We start from the raw sequence: 6,000 nt of genomic DNA on the forward strand, positions 1-6,000 counted from the left end.
GGAGTTTGCGATCTCCTGTGAATGTTGCAACTTAGTAGGGAGGGTGTAGGAAGAGATGTGCAGTGCAAAGAAGTCAGAGTGCTGCTTTGCCTCAGAAAGAGCTATGGCAAATGGCAGGAGACATGCAAAGGATCATCTGCCGGAGGCAACAGGCTGTGTTAAGGATTTGTTCCTGTTTTGTGAGCTTTTCTGCCATAAGGATCAACAGTGATTATTAAGGAGAAGATGTCACAGAGATCACAGAAGTTACGGATTCCATGACTTAGAGACCTCAGTGACATTTTCTGCTTCATCCCCGGGGTGGCAGTGCAGGAGCTCTCTGCCACTACGGGTGTCAGGGGACCCTCGCAGCTCCGAGCCCCCAGAAGAGGCGGGGGGACCCCAGAGCCCTAAGCCCCCTGAGGGCAGCGGGTGCTGGCTTCCCCTCCTTCCATTGAGAGCAGGGCTCAGGCTCTCAATCCCTCCAGGCTTCAGTTATCCCCTATCAGTCCCTCCCACCACTGTTATTTTTACTAGAAAGTCACAGACAGGTTGTGGGCTTCAGTGAATTTTTGTCTATTGCCTGTGACCTGTCCGTGAATTTTACTAAAAATAGTCATGACAAAAATCTTAACCTTAGTGATTATTTAAGCAAAATACAACCTAGCTGGGAGCTGAAGCCAGTCGTAAACAAGAATTCCAAATTGTCAAATACATTCTGATAACAGAATAGTTTTGACAGGTTTCAGAGTAGCAGCCGTGTTAGTCTGTATCTGCAAAAAGAAAAGGAGGACTTGTGGCACCTTGGAGACTAAATAAATTGGTTAGTCTCTAAGGTGCCACAAATCCTCCTTTTCTTTTTGTGAATAGTTTTGGTAGAATGTGATACTGCAGCTGGCTTCTTAAGGCTCCCTCCTATTAACATTTATTCACATGCTCCCGTCCTTAGAGGGACGCTGTCAGCTTCAAATAGTCCATTTAAAAAAGGTTTCAGATAACTATACCCACTCAGCTCACTACACTGCCTGCATTCCTGGTTAATATTTTTCTCCGCAGCGCCCACACAAGCAAGAAGGGAAAACACACGGACTATACAGGGAGAACAGTGAAACTGACTATTCAGAGATACAAAGGAAGAATCCCCCCCTCCCCACTCAAATGTTACTTGTAACGCTAGTCAGTACTATATCTATTTTGTCTATTACTGACCAGTGATCTGAACCTAGTATTGGTTTCAGATTCATCCGTGCGTAATAATAAGACATTTTCACAAGCGTTTGACTACTAACGTAGTTCCATTTTACATAACAAGATTTGCGAAGTGATTATTCTACATAGAAATTGCTGCATTTCTACAGTAGCACCCATCTGCAGTCCTGCATTAGCCAGGGATCTGTACAAGAGTCTTAAAATAATGCTGTTTAATAGCCTAAGTCAGAAAATACACAAGCTTTTAAGACCAAGACTTATTCTCTCTTAAGCCGGTTTGAGGGAAAAGAAAAAATAAAATCTTTCCCTCACTTTCCCTTCCTTGCACAAAAAAGCTGCTATGCATTTTTGGTACCTAACTGCTATTGCTTTGCAATTGTGTGTGTGTGTGTGGGGGGTGGGGGGGTGGACACCAAAAAAACCCTAAGTGAAGAATTTGATCTTGGGCAAGTCACTTCACCTTTCTCCGCCTCAGTTTCCCTTTTCAGCTGTCTCATCTAATTAGACTGTAAACTGTTAGTACATGTACAGCACCTAGCACAATGGGGCACTGATCTTAGTTCTGGCCTCTAGGTGCAATACAAATGATAAATACTATAAAGAGAATTCCATGTTTGCCATGGACTTTTAAAATATTTGTTAGAAACCAGCAGTTGTGCTTTCTACAACATAAACCCAACCACAAGTAAATGGCTTTTCAGCTTGCTGATATAAAGATACTCCTCCCCTCAAACCATCCTGACTCCCACTAAAGTCAAAGGGTACTTGGCACATCAGGGCCTGATTCTGCTCCCTTTAAAGTCAATTGAGATTTTTCCACTGATTCAATGGCTAAAAAAAAAAGTGTGTGTGTGTGTGGGGGGGGGAAATGAGGAGATGATGTCAGCCTCTCCCCAACACCCACTGGATTAGACTATAATCCTGCCCATCCAAAAATTCATTTCACTGGCACGTAGTGTCATTTAACCATTTTTTTAAAAACGCTGCCATGCGTTGCTTCTGGCAGGACATCAGGGCTTGTCTACACTCACGGTGCTGCTTAGGGAAGACACTACCTATGCCGATGAGAGCAATTCTCTCTTCAACATGGGTACTCCACCTCCCCGAAAGGCAGTAGCCACGTCCGCAGGAGAAGCCCTCCCGTCGATGCAGCCCTGTCTACACCAGGCGTTAGGTCAATATAACTGCATGGCTCAGGGATGTGGGTTTTCCATACCCCTGAATGACGTAATTATACTGACAGAAGTTTGTCATGTAGACCAGGGCTCAGTTAAGTTTTCCTCACATCTGGACAAAAAAAGGAAAAACTGTTCTTAAGACCAAGCTTTAGCATACTGGGATGAATACATGAATACCACTTAGCTTTCCTGCATCGTTTTCTCCGTGCACGCAAGCACTTACTTCACTTGTATTTGTGCCCTGTTGCATGAGGCTCGCTCATCCCTCCACCCCCATGGCTAACGCTCTTGCACTGAATCACGTCGACCTGTTTTGAGCAAGTTCAGAAGACAGGGCGTTTAAAACCCCAACAGCCACTTCTTGCAGCCTTGTCTATACTAACCACTTGCAGCGATGGGTGGGAAAATTTTCAATACCCCCCCCCCAAAAAAGGGGGGAGGGCATGCAAACTGTTAGACACAGCCCCCTTGAGAGATTGGGGAAGCACCCGGAGGATCTTTGGATACACAAGGGCTATATACAAAAAGAAAAGGAGGACTTGTGGCACCTTGGAGACTAACCAATTTATTTGAGCATGAGCTTTCCTGAGCTACAGCTCACTTATAAACATCATTACGCAAGCAGAAATACAGAGCACACGAGCTTGTCTTCCTGGCTCTGGTTAGCTGCACCTCAATAGCTACATTTCTTAATTCCCCCACCCACATTTCTTAATTTCCCCACCCCAGCTCATTAGGGATAAACAAACCAACCGCATCATCAACGGAGCCGCCTACTGAACAGGAGAAAGAAAGAAAAAAAAAAACCCTCTTTGCAAAGGGTAGCCAGGAGCTTGGCTTTGGAGAGCCGCAGCCTCCCAGGCGGTGCTTAAAGAAACGTGGGCTAGTTTCCTACGAAACCTGCTTGGGGCTGAGCAAAGGCAAAGCCCTCGGCGCGGCAAGTCCAAGGCAGGGGAGACCTCCGGCAGCTCTCGCCCCCTCGGATATGGGTCAGTGGGTCAGTCGCAGCAGCCGTCGTCTCGTCCCTGCGGTTTGACGCGCGGGGGGAGGCAGATCGCCCGCTGGCCGGCGCGTCAGTCAGCGCTGGGGGCAAGGAAGCCCCTTGGTGCCACCTCTTTCCTCCACGGGCTCCCAAAGCACCCGGGTCAGCGACACCGACCGAGGCGGCGGGGGCGGAAGAGAAGATCCAGGGGAAGGCGGTTTTCAGCGGAGATCCGGGATGAGATCGGAGGGGCGACGAGGCAGGGACACAGGGAGGCTAATGGACACACGGGGACCCTTACCCGCACAGCCCTGCGGGAACCCCAGAGCAGAGCCGCTCGCCAGCCCGTCTTGCTAGCTCCAGACAGCGCCGAGCACCCAGCTGGGACCTGCCAGCGCCGGCCGGCCGCTCCGTCCCGCTCCGACACTAGGGAGCCCGCCCCGGCCCGCAGCCCGGCCCGCGCCCGCACTCACCTGGCCCGCCCAGCCCGCTCCGTCCGCCAGCCGAGCAGGTGCAGGCTCCCCGCACTGGTTGGGGAGCCCTCCCGGGTGCCGTGACTCCCGCTCGGGCAGGGACACCCAGCCCAGCAGCCAGGCACTGAACTCATGCGCACTGCGCCCGGCCCACGCCCCAGCCGGCGTTTAAAGGGACAGTCCTCCGCCCGCCCGGCTCTGGGGTGGAGTCCTCTCCCTGCCCCCTCGCCCCCGGGTGTTCCAGCCTCCCAGCCTTTCCCAAGCGCGCTGGGCAGCGGCTCTCCACCTTTCCAGGCTAGTTTACCCCTTTGAGTCCTCTGAAAAATTGGAGAGAGTCCAGCGAAGGGCAACAAAACTGATTAGGGGACTGGAACACATGATTTAGGAGGAGAGGCTGAGGGAACTGGGATTGTTTAGTCTGCGGAAGAGAAGAATGAGGGGGGATTTGATAGCTGCTTTCAACTACCTGAAAGGGGGTCGCCAAAGAGGAGGGAGTTAGACTGTTCTCAGTGGTAGCAGATGAGCCAACAAGGAGTAATGGTCTCAAGTTGCAGTGGGGGAGGTTTAGGTTGGATGTTCAGAAGAACTTTTTCACTAGGAGGGTGGTGAAGCACTGCAGTGGGTCACCTACGGAGGCCATGGAATCTCCTTCCTTAGAGGTTTTTAAGGTCAGGCTTGACAAAGCCCTGGCTGGGATGATGTAGTTGGGGATCGGTTCTGCTTCGAGCAGGGGGTTGGACTAGATGACCTCCTGAGGTCCCTTCCAACCCTGATATTCTATGATTCTATGATTTGTCTTGCCTACCCCACCCCCACATTTCACCTCACTTAAAAACTACTTGCTTACACAAGCTGACAATACAAATACAAAAGTGTCACAGCACTGGACAATTGCTGACTTTCTCATTTTAACCATATCATTATAATATAAATCAATTGCAATATAAATATTGTACTTACATTTCAGTGTACAGTATATAGAGCAGGATAAACCAGTCGTCTGTATGAAATTTTAGTTTGTACTGACTTCTCTAGTGGGTTTTTTGTAGCCTGTTGTAAAAGTAGGCAAATCACTGGATGAGTTGATGTACTCCCTGGCAGACCTCTGAGTACCCCCAGGTTGAGAACCCTCTGAGGTGAAGAATAGGATCAGTATTGCAGCAATGCTCACTCTGCAATACAGTAACACCCTGGTAAGCAGAGAGCCCCAATGACTGGCTTGTGACGTAATGTCTCTTTAAACACAAGCGCTCTGTTGCACAGCTGGTTTTGTTTCTGATACTGACCTGGCAGGGATTTGTAAACCGGTTAAAACATCCCAAACAAATACATAAACGGGTGTGGGGAGGAAGGGATGTGCGTAATAGCTTGCCGTGCATCACAGTGAGAGTTCGCCAACTCTCATGGCTCATCTTGAACTTATTGGTTTAAGTTTTTAAAGCAACGATCATGTGCAGATCAAAAACGTTGCATGGCACCTTCCAACCCAGGGACTCAAAGCACTTTACAAACCAAGGGCACAAACCAGCAAATGCTTAAAGCGTGTGCCTAATTTTACTCAGCCCCACTGATGTAAAAAATCCATGAACCCTTACAACAACTCTGTGACCAAAGGAGGTAAGTATCTTTATTATATAGATGGGGAAATGTGAGCCCAGAGATGCTCAAGCCCAGATCCTCAAAGGTAGTTAGGTGCCTACCTCCCTAGGTCTAGATGACACTCTAGTTAAAAAGCCAGCACATTGGCAATATTGCCAACCAAAATCATGAGTCAGGCCTCAAAAAATCATGAAATTGGGTTAAAACTCTTGATAGTGTTAAAACAATTAAAACAAAAAATAGTTCTTTTTATTCTCTTGGTTTTTAAACCCATAGAGATCACTTCTTCAAGCTTTTGTCTGCAATCAGCAGGGCTAGAAACTTCTTTTTTTAATGAGAGGTGAGAGTCTCACATAATCACATGACTCCAGGACCTGGGGCCTTAAAGACACCAACTAGCAAGAGACTCATAATCAAATCACAAGAGGTGTCAACACTGCTACAGCCTACTCTAGAGGTCCTGCTGTTTTTCTACCTCCTGTAGAACTGCACTGGTGGGAAATTTTAAGGAAAAAAACACCACCACAATGTCAGAGCTAGGAAAACTAGTGTCAGAGCTGGGAGTCTTGACTTTTTTTTC

The 6,000-nt window shown here is 48.3% G+C and overlaps 1 protein-coding gene across 2 annotated transcripts in view; it reads right to left on the reverse strand.

Moving 5' to 3' along the window:
* The window catches only part of PROSER2 (proline and serine rich 2), a 32,647-nt gene extending 27,693 nt beyond the window's left edge, over nt 1-4,954 (reverse strand). Inside the window, exon 1 of one of the 2 annotated variants that reach the window (XM_075124547.1) lies at nt 4,782-4,954. The gene's annotated coding sequence lies outside the window, so the exon portion shown is untranslated. Of the gene's footprint in view, nt 1-3,821; nt 3,994-4,781 lie in introns of those variants that run through there. The other variant, XM_048836602.2, reaches the window with a different exon arrangement.
* Nucleotides 4,955-6,000: the final 1,046 nt, after the last annotated feature.

The sequence above is a fragment of the Caretta caretta genome, chromosome 1, assembly GCF_965140235.1.
Source record: "Caretta caretta isolate rCarCar2 chromosome 1, rCarCar1.hap1, whole genome shotgun sequence".
Taxonomy (NCBI): domain Eukaryota; kingdom Metazoa; phylum Chordata; order Testudines; family Cheloniidae; genus Caretta; species Caretta caretta.